Source organism: Sciurus vulgaris (assembly GCF_902686455.1).
Source record: "Sciurus vulgaris genome assembly, chromosome: 10".
Lineage (NCBI taxonomy): Eukaryota > Metazoa > Chordata > Mammalia > Rodentia > Sciuridae > Sciurus > Sciurus vulgaris.
In genome coordinates this window covers 12709352-12734126 of record NC_136470.1, presented here as the reverse complement: position 1 = coordinate 12734126, position 24775 = coordinate 12709352, and the positions used below count along the sequence as shown (strand labels likewise).

The window sequence follows — 24775 nt, the reverse complement described above, 5'->3', positions numbered from 1 at the left end:
GCTCGGAATTCCTATCTACTAGGCGTGGGGAGCTTGCCTGGGCTTTGAAGGTCTAAGTGTAAAAACAGGTCAGGTGGAGTGAGGGAGGGGCAGCATCTGGAGATGCAGGGGTCCACAGCCAGGCACCTGTGCAGCCCAAGGGCAAGCGGGGACTCTGTGTTACCACCAGTAGTCCAGGTGGGAGGCGGGAGAGTGTCCTGGCTCTCCTGTGGCTGTTCTTCCTGACTCCCAAAGACCACAACGGGCTTTTTCCAGCTCCCAGCAATCTGCAGGGCAGAATCCCCAGAAAAAAATCCCTCTCTTGTCCTTCACTAAACCTGAAATGAAAGTCAACTAAGGCCCTGGGCAGGGCTCCATGGAATAGTTAAGACTTGCATAAATGGATGTTTACAAACTACTGAAGGACATTTGCGAAACAGTCATTTTATTTTTTTCCATTATAGGGGGGGGGGGCGGAAATACCAGTCTATAAATTTACCTATCACGTATATTGTGTGTAATAACAAAAGCTAGACAAAGAGAAAAGGAAGTGTTAATGATCTAAGTTGACCTATGTCAGCTTTGGTTTCTTTGATATTAAAATGTTTTAAATATTTTTAAAATTCCCTCTAGAGTTCTGTATATTTTTTAAATTAAAATTATTTAAAGAACTATTATAAATTCCTAAAAATTAGATTCTACATTGTTCTTCTAAATTACTTTTCTTCACTCTCAGCTTAGATTTTCGAGTACATCATAAAATAACATTTGTACTAATTTAAAAGGCTCCTGTATTTTTGCATATATTCAACAGAACTGCAAACCTATTACTTCATTTAACTGCTAAAAAAAAAAAAAAAAAAAAGAAAGAAAGAAAGAAAGAAAACCCTTTGGTTGTTTTCCAAGAGAAAAGCCAAACGTCTCAGTTCAATCTGGCCACTGATCTGGCCAGCTTAGCTCATCTTATGACTCTGAAAAAGAATAATAGTGGTAATAAGGACATAATGACAGTAATAACCATTATGATCCCCAGAGGTGACCAAGCCCTTTGCTCTGTACTTTCGATGTGCAGTATTCTTGGCCTGAAATGCTTTCCCTGTCCCCCTTATCCATCTGGAACAAAACCACTCACCATTTCAGGCTAAACTTGAACTTGGACTGAAGACCTGCCTGGCTCTCTGCTCCCTGCAAATGCATCTCCCCAATTACTCCAAGATAAGCTTCACATACATCCAGCATCTCTTGCCGGACTGTACTGAATGTGTCTCTCTCTTCCTGTTGCATGGCTTGTTGAAACTCAAATTGCTTACTGAGCAAGAAGACACTCAGTTTGCTGGGCCCACTCTCAGAGCTTCTGACTCAGCAGTTCTAGGACAGGGCCTGAGAAGGTGCAGGTCTTCTTAGTTCTCAGGTGACACTGATGTTGCTGGTCTGGGGACCACAGTGGAAGAACCTCTGAGCTGGACTACGAGATTCTGGAAGCATCCTTCATCATAGCATCCCAAGAACACTTTCCAAGCAGTCAAGATCATTAGAGATCACTGAATCATTTTAAGATTCTATTTATCCTACTTACTTAAATAAAAAAAGTTCCTTTCCCCACAGATGGCTACACATCACTAGAAGACAACATAATGTGATGTTGTGTGCACAATCTTCTTACACTATTTCCTTGGTTATTCCTTTGTGAAATCTGGAAGTCTTAAAAAATTTAGGGTAAAAAATGTCAAAAATCTAGGATTCTTTTTTGTTTTTCATAGACATTCTTCGTGAAAAGCTCCTCTCACATTATACTTGACCATACGCTTCCTCGGCTGCTCCAGACCACAGAAAATACAGCCAGCAATAGCAGAACACGGATAGAGAAGACTTGTTCGCTCTTTCTGCTCCCAACTGCATGGCAATAGCCCAGGCCATGTCCCTAAAGGCCCTTCTACTCTAGTCTGTCCCTCCTCTTCTACCTCCACAAACCCAGCACAGAACCCAGGAGTAAGACTGAGATTACCAGACCTTCAGGTTTGTACACTACCGTCCTGGTAACGTTGACCATTGCTTTCCCAGACACACCCTCCAACCAGTTTGTGAGACAGCCATTAAGCATCCAGGCAAGAAAAGAAGCAATTCCACTTGTAAAGGGTGGAAAGATGTCCCAACATGTATGATTTGGGAGTGGAAGGCACAGGGAGAAAGATTTTCCTGGGAAAGAGTGGAGACAAACACAGAGGTGTTCAAATAAATGGTCTATCCCTGAAACACGGAAACTTCTGTTCTCTAACTAAAACGGTAATGTGCAATGGGAGATAGACCGGGAAGGAATCTGGGGTCGAACTGCGGAAGGATTGAAATGCCATTATCACAAAGGTCAGATTGTAATCTGTATTCAGTAATTCCCGTCAAGGAGGACTGATGCTGATTAGATCCACACGCAGGAAAAGCAACTCCCGTGGTTGAATGAATAATAAAGAGCAGGAGGAGGATTTTCTGCTCCACTGAAACAGCAATGCAGCCTGAAACACATCGCAAACAATCATTTACTGGGAACACCTTTACCCAACACTCAAGTAAAGACCTCTTATTTTCCCTTTTCATTTCATCACACCTGGGTGACAAGACAATACCAGGTAGGTAAATAAGCAATGGAAGCAATAAGTGCTAGAGAAAATGGCAGCCAGACCTCTTCTGCGGCAAGGAGTACAACAGGTCTCCTAGATCTGTGACTGGTCTTTAAACATTAAGAGAGGCTTCACTAGGATGAACAGCGCCATTTGTGGTTATTGGTCCCACTAGGGACTCTGCAGAGAACTCACTTTTCCTTGCCCTTTAAAGCTGAAGTCTTCTGAAACTTGCACTTAATCCCAAATTAACCACAGTCAAATAATTAGATTGAGCAAACTGGGTATCTGTCGGCCTCACCACTTGCAAACAAAAATCTCTGAAAATAGATGGAGTGATCTGATTTATGTTTTACAATCTATTCTCCTAGTTGGAAGACAGGCCAGTGTATACCAAACTCTAGAAAAATCAAACTTTTCTTTTAGAACAACTTCTCGGAACATATGAAGAAGAGGCAGCAAATAAAAAAAGGAAAGATCCCCTGATGGCTGAGGAGACAGGTTTTAATTATCCTTCTGATGAAGTGATAATTGGCTTATATTCTGAAACATCTTAACACAGAGTGCATACAGACACGACTAGCTGATCAGAGAACATCAGGGAATGAAGATCTATATCAATATTCGCTATTCCACACGTGAATGTATGGGTAATGAAGCTTCACATTTCTAAATGTGGATAGATTTTCCTAAAATCTATTTTTAAAGGTTAACAAAGCATTGTAAAACTTCCACATACAGCCAAGAAGAAATAACAGGCCAGATTTATACTCCCACTGGAAACAATTAAAAAACAAAATAGAGGCAGGCATAACAGTGCCCACCTGTAATCCCAGTGCCCAAGAGGCTGAGGCAGGAGGATTGCAAGTTCAAGGTCAACCTCCACGACTCAGCAAGACCCTATCTCAAAATAAAAACTAAAAAGGGCTGGGGACATAGCACAGTGGTAAAGCACCCTGGGTTCAATCCCCTGTGCCAACAAAAGAAAAAAAAAAAAAAAGAAATGCAAAACAAAATATGAGATGATGGTTTTCAGACATTGTTCAAAACAGGTAGCATAAGACAGTGACCTCTAACAGCAGGAAATAAAAGAGATGGCACCTGTGAGTGCTCTAGGGTCCTCACTGCTAGGATGTGGCACAGGGAGAAAGAACCCAGAGAGAACCTGCAGAGTCCCACAGCTCAGCAATCAGGGCTAAAACAGACACTGCGCCTCCTGGCCATGGAAACACACCGTTTACTTAACACAGTCACTAGTTTCTTGATGACAAATGGCTACTTGTTACTACGCCATGTTGTGACACTGTGAGGACCACGATTAAGAGACACTGGGAAACTCTGAGTCCGGGCAGGCTCATGTAATTAAGTTTGGTTTCCTCGCTTCCTGAGAGGCTGTCCTCTCGCCCAGCTGCAGTGGTACTTTCATCCCAGTGACATTTCATGGCATCATCTGTTCCCAAGTCCAAACTGCCCTTAAGCCAGGCACGGTGGTCCGCAAAGGTAATCCCAGCAGCTCAGGAGGCTGAGGCAGGAGGATGGCAAGTTGAAAACCAGTCTCAGCAACTTAGCAAGGCCCTAGACAACTTGGTGAGACCCTGTCTCTAACTAAAACTAAAAAGGGCTGGGGATGTGGCTCAGTGGTTAAGTGCCCCTGGGTTCAATCCCTAGCACCAAAAGTAAAAGTGTACTTGACACAGTTAACCAACTGAACACGGCAAATCAGCTACACAGCCCACAGCCCATGGTTTTCTCTCCTGATCACAGGGCTCGCTGTGGCTGCTTGACATCAAGAGAAAGGCCCAGGCTGCAAATTGCCAGTTCAAGAGGGAAAAAAAATTCAAAATTCAACTTACAGTTTCTACTGAATTCAAATTGCTTTCACTTCCTCTTAATATTGAAAAAACACTAACATGGAGCCATCATAAATCAGGACCAACTGTGATTAGTCACTTAGTAAATAAATAAAGTACTGTGATTAAAAGTCTCAGGCAGCATGCATCTTGCTTCCTAAATGCACAGGCTGTTCACCTTCAGGTCTCCCTAAACACACCACCTGCATCCCTGTTGGCAGAGAGCAGGTTCTCAGCTTCCTTCAGGAGAGCCACCCCAGGGTCCTCACTCACCAAACACTTTCAAGGCATTAGACACAACACCCACTTCCAGCATTAAGCCCATGTGCAGAGGGACTGTGGAAGCCACATTCCATAGCACTTTCCAACTTCTAACATCCTTCAAGTCTTTAAAGTCAGCACCCAACTTCATTCAAGTTAGTCTACAAAAGGCTCTTAGTCTAGGAGTTTAAAACCACAAGATTGGGGCTGGGGATGCAGTGCAGTGGTAGTGCACTCGAGTAGCATGTGCAAGACCCTGAATTTGATCCCCAGCACAAAAAAAGAAAGAAAGAGAAGTAGAAATCATAAGGGAGGGTAAGCTCAAGGTTAAGCAACAAGGTAAAAAGTGTTTCTTTCATGCATCCAGGTATATACAGTTACCCTAAATGTAAGTGCCTATGAGTTTCCAGAATGTCTTGTCAATTGTCACAAACAAGATTTCAAATAATTCAGGGAACATGATCAACCTAATTGTGATACAATAAGGGCTGATGGAATATGGGCCCTGGGTCACCTGCGCATTGCCAATGCCACGTGCAGCATTAAAGTAAATGACTTACCTCTTACTCCCAGCTAACTGTGAATAAACCCTAAACTTCATGGCGCTATTTACACTTTGGAGGAATAATTATCTGGGAGGAAGGGGGACATCCTGTACACTGTAAGATAGTAGTATCCCTGGCCTGTATCTAGGAAATGCCAGCAGCATCCCACTCCACCCTGACTCAAGACATTGCCAAATGTCTGTCTCCTAGAGGGCAATTTCATCCCCAGTTGAGAAACACTGGCCTATATTGATCATTCACTTACTTGATAATGAAGACAAGGATATGGTCCACCAGAGGTGAGAATTAAGTTTCAACTAATATGCTAATTATGATCAGTTGGTAATAGTCACCCTATTTGATATCCAGGGAGCAGTGCTCTGGTTGATTTGTGATTTCTGCCATGAGTTCAAGAAGAAAAGTGTATTAGTCAGTTTTTTTTGTTGTTGTTGTAATAGCAAAATACCTGAATCAGGCTAACTTTATGAAGAAAATAAGTATAGGGTTGGGGTGTAACTCAATAATAGAGCTGGGTTTGATCCCCAACACATTAAAAAGGGGCGGGGGGTTATTTAGCTCACAGTTAGTACAGGCCCACGATCAGGGAGCTCCACTGGTCTGGCCTCTGGTGAGCACCCAATGTTGGATGGCAGAAGCACGCATGAGGGAGCAATCACATCTCTATAAAGGACGTCAGAAAGCTAGGTGGACCAGGTTCAAGCTTGTATAACAATCCTCTTGCAAAAACTTACCAGATTCCCAAAAGAAATACCTTAGTCCCTTTCCAAGGCACATCTCCAATAGACCTAAAGCCCTCTGCTGGGCTCCAACTCTTAAAGGTTCCCTACGTCCACTACTGCCACCCAGACAACCAAGCTCCCAACACACAAACCTCTGTGGGGACAAACAACATACAGACATTAGCATGTAGTTTGCTATCTTCACTAAATCACAGGAAGTAGGTGGACAGGAAAAGGGGCTTGGCACAATGACTAAAACTAGACTTGTCTCCAAAGAGATCCAATACCATCTTCCCTTGACCCCACCAAAGAATGATAGAAATCTTCAAAACATTCTATGATTTAAAATGCATCTGACTGGTAATATCCTATCCAAAAGGTGCCTAAAAGAAACTGCAGCTGACCAGTCACTAGGATATATCAGCTCCCTATTCTATGAGGCTTGCGATACATCATCAAAGGCAGGGAAGAAACAGAGATGACTTCACCCACAGCCTCCAAGCTAACAGCACTGAGTGCTAACCCAGAAATCATAATTCTCCTGAAAGAAAATGGAGACATTTTCTTCTGAATCAAATATGAGAGCAAGGGAGGCTCTTTCCAAGAACCACTAATGGTTCAAGAACAGAACAGATAAAGCAGAAGGAATAAGACTGAGACGGAACAAAACCATGGATAACATTTACTTCTGAATGTCAACAGGGTCTTGATCACGGGCAACCAAACCTTGTAGTTACTTGACCACAATGAACCTCAGTTTCACTCACTGGGTAAAACAGTACTCAAACCTTCCAGCATCATTGGATGAAGAACTAATTTGATAACAGAAGCAAGCCACATACAGAAAGGGCTCTATAAGTGTTGGTGAACGTTGTTTGGTGTCAGAACTATATTGAATCTAGAAAGCATACGCGAGCCAGTGTTATATTTGCAGTAGCTCAGCAACAGATGGTATTAAGAAATTAGAAACTCAAGAGGAAAAAAAGTCTCATTCGAAGACTCTATTCACAATCTAGTTTTTTCCCTTAGGATTGCAATTTGCTCAAACCGTATTTCCAACAGGTCCAAATATTTCTTCTGAGTCCTTAATAGATTCAAGGGAAACGGATGACCACACTGCCATTCTTCACCCACACCATCCCACACATCTGCTTAGAGCCTAATTCTTGACACAAAATAAACCCCAATCCTTCGCTTTAAAAAATGACAACATGAATCGTGAAGATAATAGCAGGTACTATCAGAATAGCCTTGGTCCCAGGTCAGTGATTTTAAGCAGAAAATTTTAAGGAAACTCTTATGTTTTCGATAGGCTGAAAGAAGACAAATGAAACACCAAATTGTCCACTGCCTTAGCGTGCTGCCAATGGAATGTGAGTGGGAAAAATGTACATGGTGACCTTGGAAGGCACATATTGGAGATGGCAGAGCCACAACATGGAAAGACCCTGGATCCTGGAGTCACCATTTGGGCGAGAACTTTATGTGGACAAGAAACAAACTTTGGTTTGGGTAAGTCACTATTATTTTGGACTCTGTCTCTGATGACAGCCTTCCCCATCTAATGCACAGGGTAGGTACTACCTTAGACATGCCAGCTAAGAACCTGGAGGTTAGGAAAGAAAGAAAATTATTTTGAAAGACCTAATTCAAGACAACTACAATAGGGGCACTGCATCAAGCGAAAGAAATTGAATTCAACTCTAAATCAGCAAGACTAGTAGGGAAGGACTAGTAGCGGGCGGAGGACATCAGTAATGGAAAATTACTAAGAAGAAACAGCAAGGGTGGGAAGACTCTTTAAATCGGCCTAATGGGATCCTTGCTAAAGTCATGCCAATGATTTATACATCAAAGGTAAGGGATGAGGAACTTGATCAGACATCAAGGGCGAAAGAGTAACGCAGTGGGATTCTTTGCTAAGACTGCAGTGGGCAGGCCAAAGGGAGGACAGGGCCAAGGTCAAGCCTACTTGAAAAGGTCTCCTGACTGAAGTAGTCAAGGAGAGAGTCTTTGTTAAGATAAGGTTCTGAAATTTTGCATTTTAAAAAGCTTATTAAAACTTGGGAAGGAAAATAAACCAAAGAAGACGAAAAGGCCTCCCTCAGGCCACACAGGCGAGGGTCGAAGCCACCGCTGACTGGTCAGGTTTGATCCTGTGCTCAGTGATCTGCTACACTAAACACCAAATTCGAATGATCTCACACAGAACTGCTAGCCAGGGTTAACAGCAACTTTCAACCTCCGCAGAGCAACTTCAGCAGGAGGCCTATCTACCTAGAAAGTGGACGCTGTGGATGCGTCACCTCCAGCTCAGAGTTTGCACTGAGAGACACAAAGGGAGAAAGGCAGGGAAGACGGTCCCATGAGCCCTACATGGGACGTGGCCAGGCCTGTCATAGTTCCCAAATGCTTTTGGTCACTGGGAATAATGAAACCCCCATGTAACAGACAAGAAATAATGAACAGACATTTCAAGGCCAGCTCCCCAGGTACTATAAAATCAAGAAACGTGGTGGAAGGCAATCTCTCTCCACAACACAGCTGCCTGAGAGAGCCACAGATCTCCACAGCCTGAACTGCTCTTTGGACCTGGGTGCAGTCTACGGGCCATTCTGCTGCATATCCCTGCTAGTGTTATTCTTTGCCCTCTGAGGAAGGATCTGATATTTTTTTAAATGGTCTTCAAAAATTACAGTCTGCCCTCCATGTCCATGGGTTCTACAATAAAGATTCAACTAACGTGGATCAAAAATAATTTTTTGAAATTGCATCTGTCCTGAACACATACACATTTTCCTTGTCATATTCCCCCCAAATAATACAACCTAACAACTATTTACATAGCATTGGCATTGTATTAGGAAATACAGATATAGAGATGATTTACTCTATACAGGAGGATGTTTGTAGGATCTATGCAAAAACTATGACATTTTTAAATTTTTTTTATTTATTCTAATTAGTTGTACATGATAGTAGAATGCATTTATATATTTTTATAGATCATACATAAATGGAGTGTAATTTCTCATTTTTCTGATTGTACATGTTGAAGGACCACATCGGTCATGCAGTCATGTAGGTACATGAGATAATAGTGTCTGTTTCATTCCACTGTCCTTCCTACCTCCATACCCCTCCCTGCCTTCGCTCGTCTCTACCTAAAGTAACTATTCTTCCCTACCATCCCCACCATCACCACCCTTACTGTGAATTAGCGTCCACATATCAGAGAAAACATTCAGCCTTTGGTTTTTTGGATTTGGCTTATTTCGCTTAGCATGGTATTCTCTAACTCCATTCATTCACCAACAAATGCCATAATTTCATTCTTCTTTAAAGCTGAGTAATACTCTATCATATATATATGCACACATGTATATATATATGTATGTATATATGTGTGTATGTATATATATACATATACATATATATCTCACATGTTCTTTATCCATTCATCTGTTGAAGGGCCCCTAGGTTGGTCCCATATTTTCACTATTGTGAGCTGAGCTACATGATGTGGCTGTGACACTGTAGTATGCTGATTTTAAGTCCTTTGGGTATAAACTAAGGAGTGGAATAACTGGGTTAAATGGTGGGTCCATTCCAAGTGTTCTGAGGAACCTCCATACTGCTTTCCATAATGATTGCACCATTTTGCATTCCCACCAGCAATGTATGAGTGTACCTTTTTCCCCACATCCTCACCAACATTTATTGCTGCTTGTATAAAAACTATGTCATTTTATATGAGGGACCTAAGCATCCATAGATTTTGGTATTCAAGGGGTGGGGTCCTGGAACCCTGTGAGTCTTTGGTACCCCTGTAGATATCAATAGACAACTGTAATCATGCAGAGCTAAGTGTTAATATTCTTTCAGGGCTTTCTTTTCTTTCATAGTTTGTCTTCCCTTTCTTGTAAATCTGGCTGGTAAAGTCCAACTTGACCATGAAGGACCAGTTTAAAAGCAATGAAAGAAACTTCACTTGATCTAGTGCCACCCACCACCAGAATAAAATCCCCAGATATCAGACTTCTGTGGTCCATCAGCTTCTGAAACATCATTCCTGAAGTTCATTAGGGACCAAAAGATTCCTACTTTATAGCCATGCTTTCTAAATGAGCCCTGAACTATTGTGGTTTTCCAAGTTTTCATTCTCAAGTATGCAAAGAGCATCCCTATCCCTCTTACAAATCCCCCAAAAATTGGGATTTGAAATTCATCGCATGCAACATAAATCTAACTGGTTCCATAATATGAAACATCAGACAGAGCTGGCTCCCATTCAAGTCATTTAGAACATACTTCATAAAAGCTGGACCTCATGGGAGGCAGCCTCCCACAAGCCAAAGTGAAACCGCAGTCTCTCTAAACTGTGCATCCTTGGACCCTCTCAGTTTCAAATTAAAATAGTCAGTAGGGCAGAAATTGATGAGATTTCATTAAGTGAAAAATTTCATGAAAATCAATTCTAACCTCCGCAGCTCACAGCCGCAGGAGCTGTTTATATGAATAGTTAAAGATTAGCTGTTCCGCAGAAATTACAAGAGCAGTTATCCACAACTTCTAAAACACTCTTAAGTGGAGGCACTAAAATTTAGAATTGACATTGGCTTTTCTGCATCCACACAAGGATAGAGCAATTGAGGGACACACCTTCCTGATTTTAAAATCAATCAATAAACTTCTGATAAATTTCTACACATCCCCTACTGATTATATTTGGAAGGAGGAGTGAACATCTATAGATGGCCACAAAGTTGTTAAAGCATAAGGCATCCAGTCGGATGCATTTTATACTTGTGCTCTGGGAATTCACAAGGGCAAAATAGGGAATAGATGACTAATTGCTACAATATTAATTTCATAGTTATATCCCTATGAAGCCCAGAAGTGAAATTTGTCAGCTAGAAGAAAATGAGACCAGATTATTTATCAGGACCTCAGCAAATAATGTTCCAACATCCAAATCAATAGGTCTACAACTGAATACTGAAAATTTTAGTAATATTTCCTAAGAAATGAGAAAATGTAAAAACAACTACTGGTTTGCTATGGGCAATTTTATGATCAGTAAGGAGAAGGTAAAGTTCTCTGGGAAATGCCATCTACCACGTGGCAGGCAACATCAAACGTCACCAGCTAACGTGAGAAACAGTCTATGGCAGAACATGAACCCTGACTTTCACCAAGACATTTAAACGCCAAGGCCTCAGTTTTTTAGTCTATAAATTGAAGAGTTCGAACTCATCTTAATCCTCTACCCCTTTTGACTTTAACATTCTATAATGATAGGACATGCCTTACTCCGTTTAAAGCAAGTGTCTTCTAGAATATTCTTTTACATGACATTTCTTTTACATGAAGAATTAACACTGTTCATTCCAAAACATTCCTTTACATAAGGGGCAAACTCTATGAGAAATAATCTGGTAAAACCAGGGGACTATGAGTTTCCCCAAGCCATTCTGAGGGTTGTCTATAATTCCCACAGGAAGAGACACACACCTTCTGTGACAGCATAAAATTCTGTCATCGCAAATGCTGCCCATCACTGGATTCAGGAGCCAAATCTCAGGCACTCAAACCCCTGATTGGGTAAGGCAGCCTAGGGCACCCCAATTCCTTACAAAAACGCAGAGAACTCAAGATCACCACCCATTACTTCTGAGCTGGAATATAACCATTAAATTTTAATAGTTGGCCCTCTCTGTCTCTGGGAAATGAACAGTCAGCGCAGGAAGAAAGACAAAGGGAGATTAGGTTTTATTGGCGATATTTTTAATGTGTGATTTTGGAATACTGGTTTCATAGTTGTTTTTTTTATTATTATTATTATTATTGGTTTTGTTTATTTTTTAAACTAAAAAATAAGCATGCCCTGCTTTCTTCTAAAGACAGATCTGTAAGTTCTGACTATTCCACACCTCATGACCCAGACACCCACTCTAGAGCACCAAGCACGAGCCCCCAGTGTAACCTTACACACTCGCTGGCCATCTCCTGGTGCAGAATCCATGTTTATGGACATTGCTTAGTGAAGAGCAGGGAATGATGATGTGTGCCTGAGAAAGGTGCAAAGAAGGCAGAGGAGAGAGAAAAGACATACACGGGTCCTCCCTTATCCACTTTCCCTATTTCCACCTTCTGTTATTTCAGTTGCCTAGAGTCAACCACAGTCTGAAAATATTAAACTAAATTCTAGAAATAAATAATCCATGAATTTTAAATCGTATGCTTTGCTAAGTAACATGATAAATGTCATGCCATCTAACCCTGTTCCACTCTATTTTTCCCAGGATACGATTCCTGCATTTATTCAGTGTGTCCACACTGTATATACTACCCACTCATTAGGCACTTAGTAGATCTCTTCGTTATGAGGTCAGTACCACACTGCCTGAGTCCTAGTGACCCTTACTTGACTTTATAATGACCCCAAAGCATAAGACCACTGATGCTGGCAATTTAGGTAGTCTACAGAGAAATCAAAAGGTACTTCCTTTTAATATAAAGGTGGAAGTTCTTAACTAAAAAAAAGAGAAAATCACATGCTGAGGTTGCTAAGACCCAAGGTCAGCTCTTGCTGTTAATCTCTTACTGTGCCTAATTTATAAATTAAACTTTTAACTCCGGTATGTATGTGTAGGAATACACACAGCTTAGGTAGATCTTGGTCCCATCTGTGGTTTCAGACAACCACTAGGAATCTGGAAATGTATCCTCTTGGGAAAAGGGTTCTCAACACACCAGTGGGAGATCATTCACCACAAATCAGAGGGAAGGCCTTTCACCCCAACAATAGGCCCCAGGGCAGTGATAGGCCCACTTAATACAAAAGGTCATAGCTGTGCTGCACATCTTCAAGGAAACAAGGGCTAAACACAGAAAAGCTGCAAATCTGGGAGTAAAGTTAAAGCAAAGCAGTGAAGTTCCAAAAGAAATATTCTATTCATCTTGAAAGCTGGTAGTTAAAGAAAAGATGGGTTGGGTTTGGTTTTTGTTTTATGTGTATGTGGTGCTAGGGATTAAACTCTGGACTTCACACATGCTCGGAAGTTCTCTACCACTGAGCTAACTTCTCAACCCTTTTTACTTACTTAATTACTTACTTACTCATTTATTCTTGAGAAAAGATCTCACTAATTTACCCAGGTTGGCCTCTAACTTGTTATCCTCCTGCCTCAGCCTCCTGAGTTCCTGGGATTACAGGCATGTACCACCATACCTGGTGAAGAGGTGGTTTAAATGGAAGAAAATAGGATGGCTGGAGATGTCTTAGAAAATTCTAAAGAGGGTTTGTGAGAACAGTGGCCTTTTTACAATGAGGAATTTCATGTAAAGACTAAGGAGACCAGTATTGCTTTCATCAGTGACCTGTCACGCATGGCTCAACCTTCAGAGCCACGGCAGCTCTCAGAAGGCCTCAGTTTCCCTATTTGTAACAGCAGATGCAATAAAAGGATGATTGTAGGAAGATGATGCAACGGACACACAGGAACGAGCCCACTGCCAGGCACATATGAGGTACTTAAAAAACAGCAGGTATTTTTGTTTCATTTTGTTTTTTAATTAATTGCTAGTTCCCTCCACTATGTTTCTACTCAGCAAAACACCAGCTGCTTCCACAGAGAAATGTGCCTGGCAATTGCCACAAGGCCCTTTTCTATCGTAGGCAGACCTGGGTCTGGAGCCAGGCAATCCACTATGTAAATTACAGGACAGCTCCTTTCACACTGACCAAAACTATGAGAAAAATGTTCACACCTAGCCTTAGCTGCGCTGGTAGAAAAGCAAATGTCTGGCCTGCTGGGAGGACGGGAGGACGGTGGGCCTGGGAACTTCCTTGGGGGACCCAGCCTGGTATCAGGCCACAAACACATACCTGACCTTGCTGCTTCCTCCCCAGGGTTGCTTGTGAATGGTGCAGCTGTGGGAAACAGGACCCCTTGCCCGACTGTGACCATCCACTATTAGACAAAGGCAGAATTGGATTCCCCCCCTTCCAGAATATACAAGGTACCTCTCGTATCCTATCACAGCCGGGATCCCACAAATCTCCTGTTTTCAGAGGTGTCCTGCCTTTATCGTTACAACAGTGCCCCTCTCCTGTCCCAAAGCAAGTCAAGAGCAAGATGCTTCTGAGAAAAGTTCTGTTGACTTTCCGTTAGAAGCACTGCTCCTTTTTCTGGGCACCTTGACCCCAACCCAGACCTAGGTTTCTCCAAGGCAAGAGAGCGTGCTTTCTACATACTGCTTGCCAGTGCCTGTGAACACAGAGTGCACACAGACCCCCAAAGACCACAAAGGAGTCCAGTGTTGACCCTCAGGGCCCAGGGGGACAAGGGGGCTCTTCCCTCCTCGAGAGTTCATCAACAGAGTTCTGTGGGCTTCTGACATCTTTAAACAGCACCTAATCCATCTAGTAAGTCAATTAAGCTCAGAAACCAAACTGAGAATTTCAGAGGAAAAATGTTAACTCAGATGAATATGGCAAAGACCCTGCACGTTAGGACAGGCCTTGTCACCCGCATCACGCCAGAGTGATTTGTCACTGCAGGGTGAACATAAATCAGGCCAAGAGCAGCAGGCATGGCCAGTCAAACAGGCCCCAGGCACCCTGAAGTGGCCCATCAATCAGGCAGGCTAATTTCTAGATGCCCAATCACAGGCAGAGGGCCAGCCATGGAACAGGGGAACTCGATGACTCTGGTGGCCAAACAGCACAGGTTTCATTTAGTGTATCGTTTTTATCATGAATTTTTTAACTTCAAATAATTCACCCAATATTACACACACACACACACACACACACACACACACACACACTAGGGATTAGCTGAGTCTACACATGACTAAGTAATCCAATTCAAGTGACCTTGAGGAGTCCAACATAAGGAAAAGCACCAGGACTAGGTGGACCGGAGTCTGGAGTTCAGAAAATGGAGCAAAGGAAGAAAATGTTTCTGAGGACATTCCTGGGGGGGCACACGAGCTCTGAACCAGCATGGCCGACAGGCAAGGGGAAAAGACTGGACAACTGAGCTGAGGCCAGGCCCTGGAGGAAAACCCAACGCAGAGTAAGTGAAAGTGTGCGGGGGAGCCAGACAGACAAGACAGACGGACGAAACTCTGTGGAGGCTACAGTCTAGCAGCGGGAGACAGAAAAACAGCAGACCTCATTCAGAGCAAGTATTGCAGCATGGTGGTAAAAATGCTCCAGAGAAATCTACAGCAGGGCACTGGCCATCTGGGTACAAATTGAAATACGCTGCTCAGAGCAGGCCTCCAGGAGAAGTTTTGGGACACGCACTCTAGAAGGAAATATGGACATGGAAGAAGAACATTCTGGGAAGAATGTTTTAAGGTACAGACTTTTGTCTGTATTTTTACCAATAAATTTCAAAAGTTGAGAACAATACTTAGCATATAATAGGCACTCAGCAAAATATTCATTGACTAGTTCAAGGCTCATTAGGAATGAGGTAGGTCTCTATGTACTACCATAGTTAGATGTTCATGAGATCTTAAAAGATTGAGAAAAAAAAAGCATGAGCCAGGTGCAGGGATGTGCACCTGCAGTCCCACCTATTCAGGAGGCTGAGGTGGGAGGATCACTTGAGCCTTGGAACTCCAGATCAGGCTAGGCAAAACAGTGAGACCCTGTGGGAAAGAAGGAAGGAAGGAAGGGAGGGAGATAGGCAGGCAGGCAGGCAGGCATGGACAAAAACAATATGTGCAGTATGTTTTTTTAACGTATATAATATATGTACTTTTGAAAATCCTTCTCCTTCCCAAGCAATTCAGTCCTAAAGTCTTAAGATGTAGGAAAGTAAGGTAGCCATTCACACAGGAGGAGGCCATAGTTTCACTGCCCCTGAGCCAAAAGGGAAAGGAGAAATCCATATGGAACAGAGCCAAGCACAGGCATCGGAACCCAAACAGGACAAGGATGGCATCCATGTGGGAGGAGGTAGAGCCAGGAAAGAGAGATTGGTTACATGCTAGTGAAGTGAGCAAATAAGTCAAGCTATTAGGGGTAATGAGCACCCAGATTTCTCCTTGCCACAGAAGGCACAGAAGATGGAAAGGAAGAAAGCTAGAACAATCTTTGTACTACTGAATCAGAATTGAAGGTGCCAGTGTGAATTCATATGTATAAATATATAACTCCCTAGTGAGAGGACAGGAACAGTAACACCCCCAAAGCATTGAGCACACCTAATGCCCTCCATGGCTTCTATGTCCCAGTCTCCACTAAAAGGATCCACAACTTCTTAGAGAAATGGCTGGTCTTCCACTGGGACACAGAAGGAGCCCAGAACATCTGGTTACATCAGAAAGTAAACAAGAACTCAAAGAATAACAGCCCAGAGAAGCCGACTCCTCCTGGTCACATTAGTGACAACTTGAGCATCAAAAATCATTATGGTAATGGCATACAGCCTCTTGGATAAAATATTCAATTATGAGTTAATAGTAGGACAACTGAAAAGCCCTAGAGGGGAGTCGTGTTACAGCTTTCCACCACTACGACAGAGTGTTGGAGATCCTTAGAAGAAAAGGTTTATTTCGGCTCACAGTTTTTGAGGCTCCACCTAGTCCACGGTCATTTGTTCTTGTTGTGTTGGACCTGTGACAAGGCAGCACATCACGGCAGGAGCTCAATCCTCTCACGGCACATCCCCCATGATCCACGGCCCTCCCACTAGGCCCTCCCCCTAAAGGCCTACCATCTCCCAAGAGTGCCACCCCAGGGAACAAGCCTTTACACATGGGCCTCTGGGGACACTCAAAACTGAAACTATAGCAGAGGTGCTAGCACCCAGTATAAATTCTGTGATACTGCTGCCAAAGATGCACAACCAGATCATCAGAAACACGGCAAACCCACACTGAAGAACATGCTAGAAAATTATAAACCATAATCTTCAAATGGGTTAAGAAAATATTGAGGACCTAGTCCCAACTGTGGAAACGAAAGAGTCATGACTACGAAGGAAACGCATGACTTGAACCAACAGGAGGAGGAGAACATGGGTCTGGGGATACGAAGTGAGCACAGGGCCAGGGTGCAGCCTGGTGTCGCTGGCTCTTTCCTACTTCTGTAGGGGAATGCTCCTGGTTTGCACACACAAGGAATGCCAGGGTAGGAGAGAGAGCATCTGTAGGTAATTTACTCTCAAGCAGATCCAAGAAAAAGAAGGGGAAACAGAAATTTCTTGTGTATTATATTCTCATCTGTCGATGATTTGCTTTAAAAAAATGTTATAAAATTATTTTTAAAAACTTCAATATGGTGATAGTTATGGAATAAGACCTGAGAAGACCCCATCATCTCATTTATTATAAATGGTTGCTTTGGAAGAGGGCAATGAAATTAACAGGAGAGGAGACAAAAGGAGGAGGACTTTTGCTTTTATTCTGCATGGCTTTTACAATGCATATATGTTACCGTGTGCGTTTTAAATCATAATATACTTAGGGGAAAAAAGGTTGGCAGTGTAGGGAGCAGAGGATGCTTAGGGAGGAATCCCCTTGTGTGTCCGCTACCCAGGGACACCACAGTCCTCCAGTGGCACAGAGGGCCATGGGCTCCTGTGCCCACATCCACCTGTCACTCAGGGCAAAGGCAATTGGCCAGGGAAACTGGGAAGCATCTACAGAACTTAGAAGACTCTCGTCCAGGTAAGATTAAAAGGATGCCAAATTTCTCCCCCTGCTTCTTTCTTAATTTTAAATTGCCCAGAAGGTCATGATCTACTGACTGGCTTCCTGTGGGAAATGTTTTGTGATGAGTACAGAATCCTCACATGCCTGCATCCAGCACCAACCGTTCAATCCTGTCTCACTGTTCTCTCCACCCACTGGGTTTTTACTTAGAAGAAACCCTCAAGCATCATAGCATGTCATCCACAAATATGTCAAAAGGCATTTCCAGAACAGGACTCTTCTTAAGAAACATAATCCCAATACTATTTTTTTCAGGTTCAACCAAAAAAAAAAAAAAAAAATCCTCAATATCACCAACTCACCATACTGATATCTCTCTCTCTCTCTCTCTCTCTCTCTCTCTCTCTCTCTCTCTCTCTCTCTCTCTCTCTTCCTCCTCCTCCTTCAGCTCTTCCTCCTCCTCCTCTTCTTCTTCTCCCCTTCCTCCTCCTCCTTCTTCTCTCTTCCCCCCTCCCCCACTTTCTCTCATTGTTTTGTTCAAATGAGGATCCAGACCAAGATCTAGTGTTGTACCTGTTTGATCTAGCTGTCCAATTCCTCCATTCAGAGATCCCTCCTCTCTTTTAAGCCCCACTGCAAGGTTTTCCATGGCTGCCCTTTTCTAGCTTCCTGTCTGTGCAGTTTAAGAGACTCCTGTCCCTCCTTTCCTCTGCCTCCCCTAGACTCTTCCTGGGTCTTTTTGGTTTTGGGTGTTTTTTTTGTTTGTTTTGTTTTTTGTTATTGTTGCTTTTTGTTTGTTTGTTTGTTTTTTGAGAGACTTCTATTAGCAAATCCAGAATAGTGGCACTTTCAGGTCAGGCTCCACCAGGGAGCTTCAGAAGGGACAGGGAGGGCATGCGCAGCACAGAAGTGCAAGGAAATTCTCCAGAAACACCCAGCCAGCCACTGCCCTGCCATTCACCACGAAGGGACCCTCTTAGGACCTCACAGGGTTTCCTCTCTTAAAGGGTTGAATGAGATCATGACAATGTTGGTGACATAAATGGGACATTTACTCCTGACCCAAATGTGTCTCCAGACTCCTTCCAGCCAAGACCTTCTCCCCAGACTCCTTCCAGCCAAGATCATCTCTGTGGAGGTTTTGAGAACCAAACACACTTACTGCGTTAGCAAAGAACAACATATTCATTGGTTAGGGAGAAAAATACTTGGCAAAGACAAAGGGAAAATAAGACCATGACGACACAGAAACTGAACCACTGAGCAGATTACCAAACCCGAGGCCAGCACGGGCACGTCCACGTCCCAATAACACGCCGTGCTTCCAGGCACTTTCTTACGCATTGGCAGATCTTATCCACACCACGAGGGGAATGATTCTGTAAAACGGGAAGAAGGCTGGGGGCTGGGGTTGTGGCTCAGTGGTGGAGCACTTGCCTGGCATGTGTGAGGCACTGGGTGCGACCCTCAGCACCACGTGAAAATAAATTAATAAAATAAAGGTATTGTGTCCATCTACAACTAAAAATAATATTTCAAAAAAATGGCAAGAAGGCTAATGGCAGAATCTTGGGCTCGTAGGTATCTAACCAGCGGTTTTCAACTAAGGTGATTTTATATCCCTTACCCCCCAGAGGACACTTGGCAATGTCTGGGGGCCTTCTGGTTGTCTCAGCTAGGGAGGCATGCTGGTGTCTTCTTGCAGAAGCAAGAAGGTCGTTAGACATCCCACAACACTGACAGCCAGCACCACAAAGAATCATTCAGCCCAGAAGGCAGCAGTTTGGAGACTGAGGGACCCGACGGAGGCCAGTCCCCTTGTCTCACAGCACCGTGAAGCTGCGAGGTCTCAGACCATAGGAAGACAGACACCCTGTCATATGGCTCCACATTGGGCCACCCCCACACAGGAGGCTGGGACAAAGAAACTGTGCTACTTCGGATTGATTTTGTTACCAAGCTAGACCCCGTGTGTTGCTGAATCTGAGCTTTTTCCTCCACGAAACCATCCAGGCAAACTGCACTTAGCAGACCCTCTCCAACTGAAGGATCCACTCTGTCCCCAGTGCTGCATGAGAGCACTTCAGATCTCTCGCCACTCTGGAGAACGGACATGCAGACAGGAGAGGAGCAGAACACCAATTGGAAGGCAGCTGTGGTAAGAATTTGACACCAAATCAAACTCACCCAAAAAGGAGAAAGATTTGCCAAGCGATCCTGAAGAATTTACAGACTCTAAAAGTTATTTCCAAAGAGACCCCAAATGTTTAAGCAGTAGCGGTCTCTTTCTCACAGGCTATTGGTCAAGCCCTGGCCCCCCACCCACAGCTGACTTCAGCATCTTTAGTCACAGGGCTAAACTGCCTCAAAAGGCTAGGGCTGCAGCATTCGACCACCAGGGGGCAATGAAGAGCACCCACCACCATCTCCGCCGAGGGAAGGGCAAACATAAAGCCGTCCCTCCTGGGGTGTTTCCCCCCCACCCCCCCAGGGCTTTTATCTCTGTTCTTGTCTCCCAATCTTCAAGGAGCCAACTGGGACCAGAGCGGGGTTTGGCTGCTTACATAGGGGCCTATTCTCTCCCGCTTCTCCTCCTCCCGCTTTTCCTTGGACTCATTACCTTCAGTCATCACAGCCACAAGATCCCCTGGGCCAAGTTGAGGCATGGAAGGAGAAAACAGGCCAAGGAGGGTCTTCAGCTGCTTTAAAGCTACAGGCCCCAGGTCAACCTTATACACAGGCAAGAAGGGGGCTCCGCCTGGTCACCTCCAAGTCCCCAGGAAATTCCTGCAGTCTGATATTAAGGAGTCTTCCCTCTCCTCTCTTCCCTGACAAAGCCAGGGCATTCATGAATGGCTGCCCAAGAGTTGAAGAATCATCTATCTACCCCTCTTGAACTCTCTCTCAACCACCAAAAACCAAGGCACGGCTTGGCTAGTGGTGCATACCTGTAATCCCAGCAACACAGGAGGATGAGGCAGGAGGACTGCAAGTTTGAGGCCAGCCTCAGCAATTTAGTGAGACCCGAAGCAACTGAGTGAGAGACCCTGTTTCAAAATAAAAGTAAAAAGGGATGGGGATGTGACTCAGTGGTTAAGTGCTCTTGGGTTCAATCCCCAGTACCAAAACAAAAACCAAAAAAAAAAACCCTAAGGCAGGTAGCAAAACCCTACAATCTGGGGGCAGATTCAGAAGTGCTACTGTAGAAACTAATTCAGACATCAGCCGGTCCTCAGAGGTCCCCTCTTCACCCAAACTTAGGCTTCACACTTCAAAGAAAGATGGTTAATTACACATTATGATACCAATTATATCCGAATGCATTATGAAGTGGATTCTTTGCTAATCAATTTTACTGTTTCAATTCTTTTCTTCTACCATTTTTAATAATTGAGCTCTGGTTTTTATTACATTAAAATGCAATTAAGGACAGTTCTTTATATTTTAAACCTATTTCAATTTTTTTTTACATAAAGAATTCCACAGTCATCCCTAATAATGTAGCATACGATATAGTGAAGAGACAAAAGGAATAGCCTGGATAAAATTAGCTGTGTTCCATTTAGGGGGAAAAAAATGCAAGTCTCCTGATTTTGAAAGCCTTCAGCATAAGATATTAAAAGGATACAGAATTCCTGATCAAAGGCAAAATAAGCCACAACCAATGCATTCTCATGGAAGAGAAAGCCTTACACTCTCTTAGGAAAAGGATGTGACAAACGAGGCCTCAAAATGCTGCATTTCAGGACTGGTGGCATTCAACCCCCGATAAAGTGAAAATGACCCCATTATTTACTGCTGAATTACATTTCCTCTCAAGTACGTTGACCCTCTGTATCTGTGGGCCACAGCCCTTGGACAGTTGCATCTGTATTGAACACATCCTACCTTTTTTCTTGTCATTATTCCCTAAACAATACAGTGTAAGAGGCTTGAGATGGCCTTCACATTGTTTTAGGCATCCAAAGCAATCTAGAGGTGATCTAAAACACCCTGGAGGAGGTGGGTAGGTTTTATGTAAACCCTGTGCCATTTATATAAGGGATTTGAGCATCCTGGGATTTGGGTATGGGTTGGTGGTTGCTGTAGCCCATCCCCCACAGATACCAAAGGATGAACATTGAAGGATAATGGCATCTAAAAAAATATATAAAAATAAATAAGGAAAACTGAATTATTTTAACAGTTTTAAGCCACAATCCACGAGCCATAAATTTCATATTCACACATATAGGATACTCGGTGATATTTTAGTATGTGGAATATTTCTGGGTGATCCTTTACTTCCCAGTCTTAGTCAACCTCAGCTAATCTTCAACCCCAAGGTCAGCAAAATTTTTAGTTTGTAAAGGCCAAATAGTAAATATCTTACTGTTTGTAGACCAGTAGGATCTATATCACAACTGTGAAAGTCCTGTCATTATAGCAAGACAGTGGCCATTGATCACAGTCTAAAAATAATGAGTGCCACTGTGTCCCACTAAAATTTTATTAATAAAACAGGCCCGTGTAATTTGTGGAGTCCTGTTCTGGTCCTCAGAGTGATAGGAAGGAGGGGTGAAGCCACAGCACCCTGAGGACACACCTAGAAGAGAACACCAGAAGAAGCCAATTGTATTGTACAAAGATCCGATTGTATTGAATCTATCCATCAAAACATTGGGCACACCCCATTATACCCAGGAGCAATCTTCTGAGAACAAAACCAAGTTCAGATACACCAGGTGGGTTCCATTTCTCCACAACCACAGTTCTTAAGATACAAGGGTTTCTCCTCACAGAAGCAATTTCCACTTGATCATGGGGCTCGTCTTAGAAACTAGTATCCATCTGAGGTTCTATAGTGACCTCTCCAAATGGCCCCTTCTGATAGCTGGCAGAGCCAGGGCTGGCTTGCAGGCTGTGTTCACTGAGCTGAAAGAGGTAACTAGTCCACCAGGGGAGAGTTCCATGCAGCAACTCCTAAAACACTCTAGAATGAAGAGCTCAGCAGAACCTCCTACCTGCTGCATGACCCAGAAGGGCCCAGAACAGCAGATTGACCACTGCCAGCTTCCTCATCCAAATACACATGGTTCTTCACTCTCCTGAACATCTCTTTCTCCCACGCATCACACCCCATTCGAATCCTGTCAACTCTACCTCAACACACACCCAAAACCTGTCCACTTCTCACCAGCTCCATCACCAGGACCCCGTTGACTGGCACCTCCTAATTGGTCCTCTTGGTCTTGCCCTCGACCCCTTCCCACAGTATATTCTTGTATTGAAAAGGAAGATCACATCCATCCCATGTCCCCCAGAGTCCCTACAACCGTCTGTAAACCCTGGACACTCTGAGACCCCAATCTCATCGGCTCCCTAACTAATCACCGCCTAGCTTTCTCTACTCCTCCCCCATGCTCCTCAACAAGGCTCAGCACACCTGAAGCAGGGCCCTTGCACCTTCTCTCAACAATGCCCCCTGCCCACCTTGGCCTTTGCTCAAGTCCCGTTGAAGAAGTCCTCTATTAACTCCACACCACACAGGACCCTACTGACCTTCCTATCTTTGTTTTCCACTATGCCACACTGTTTACCTCTTATTCATTTATTTTCTATCTTTACACACTCTAGAATGCAAATCCCATGAGGACAGGGACTTTGTCCTCAATGTCTGAAATTAAGACAGGTTTAGAATAAGTGGTAAACAAGTACCTGAAAGTAAGTGAATTCCCCATGTATTTATGTTCCCTGGAACATTTCAGAGCATTGCTATTTTTAAAAAATCTCTTATTTTCTAACACAGTTTACTTTATCCTATTTTTATCCTCATCAAATTACATCTTGACAATCTCTTCCTTTTCAACTTTATACCTTCTCTTCCCTCCTTTCTATTATTATCTAGAAACATTTATTGTGGGAATTAAGGTTTTGTTTTGTTATTAAGTTTCTAACCAAATATTCACCCCCTTTGTCAACTATATTAACCAAATTTCATAATGTTTTTTAAAAAGCTTTGAAGAATGATAGGAAATGACTTGTTATTCCGGCAAATCAAAGGCAAGGATCAATCAATTATTCTGCTTTCATATATAAACTAGATAAAAATTTTGAAAGGTGAAATAAAGTCTCTTATAAAAATTTTCCAACTAATAAATAGAGAAGAAATCATAATTAGAATATCACCTTTTTTAATTCCTAAAGAAAGGCCAGCTCTAGACATCCATCATGGTATACCAATGGCTGCTTAAACCACAAGGAGAAAAACTGAGGAGCACCCCAACAATGGATGGGGGGTACTGAAACAGGATGGGCACCCCAATGATGGGTAGGGGGTGCTGAAACATTATGGGCACCCTAACAATGCATAGAGGGTATTGAAAGAAACATCAAGGGCACCCCAGTGATGCATGAAGGGTATTGAAACATGATGGGCACCCCAACGATGCATGGAGGATATTGAAACAGGATGGGCACCCCAACAATGGATGGCATTGACAACACAAGTCGATACGAACACTTCAGCAAGAGACGGGATGTGCCATTCAATGGAAGTCAGACCATTGTTAGAAAATATGCCCCTAAACTTGAACCTGAACCTCTCTGTCTGGTCCAGTCTTTGGTATACTGGACCAGACAGAGTGGCAGCAAAGCATGTTGAATGACAGCCCAAGGATGCTGGCAGCAAAATCTACACTATGGGAACTGTGTGGACAAAAGACCCAGTTTGTGACAGAATATACTGCAGGTGGAACAAGAGAAGGGCAGGAGCCAGTGCATCAAATGTGACTCGAGAGACACACCGACCAAATGCAGTGGGCACTTTGCTTAGATCCTTCAATGACACTGAGGTGTTTTTAACCAAGTGTGAAAAAGTAATCATGAGATGATAAGGGAAATCTGAGTATTCAGTAATCCTATGAAATGAAAGACTGCCCAGTTTTATGTGATAATAGCACTGTGCTGATGCTTAACAAAAAGAACCCTTATCTTTTCAGAGTCAGAGTGAAGTATTTACAAAACATCTGATTTTCTTCTTAAATCCATACCCTCCTACTCTTCAGGCAAACATGCAGATAACTTCAGTGGTCTGGTGAGTGCTTTTCACAAACACCATGAATGAGGTA

At 43.2% G+C, this 24775-nt stretch overlaps 1 protein-coding gene across 1 annotated transcript in view; it reads right to left on the bottom strand.

Annotated features, from left to right (window-relative positions):
• Window positions 1–24775, bottom strand: part of TIAM1 (TIAM Rac1 associated GEF 1) — a 361699-nt gene that overhangs the window by 260901 nt on the left and 76023 nt on the right. The gene's annotated exons all lie outside the window — the stretch shown is intronic.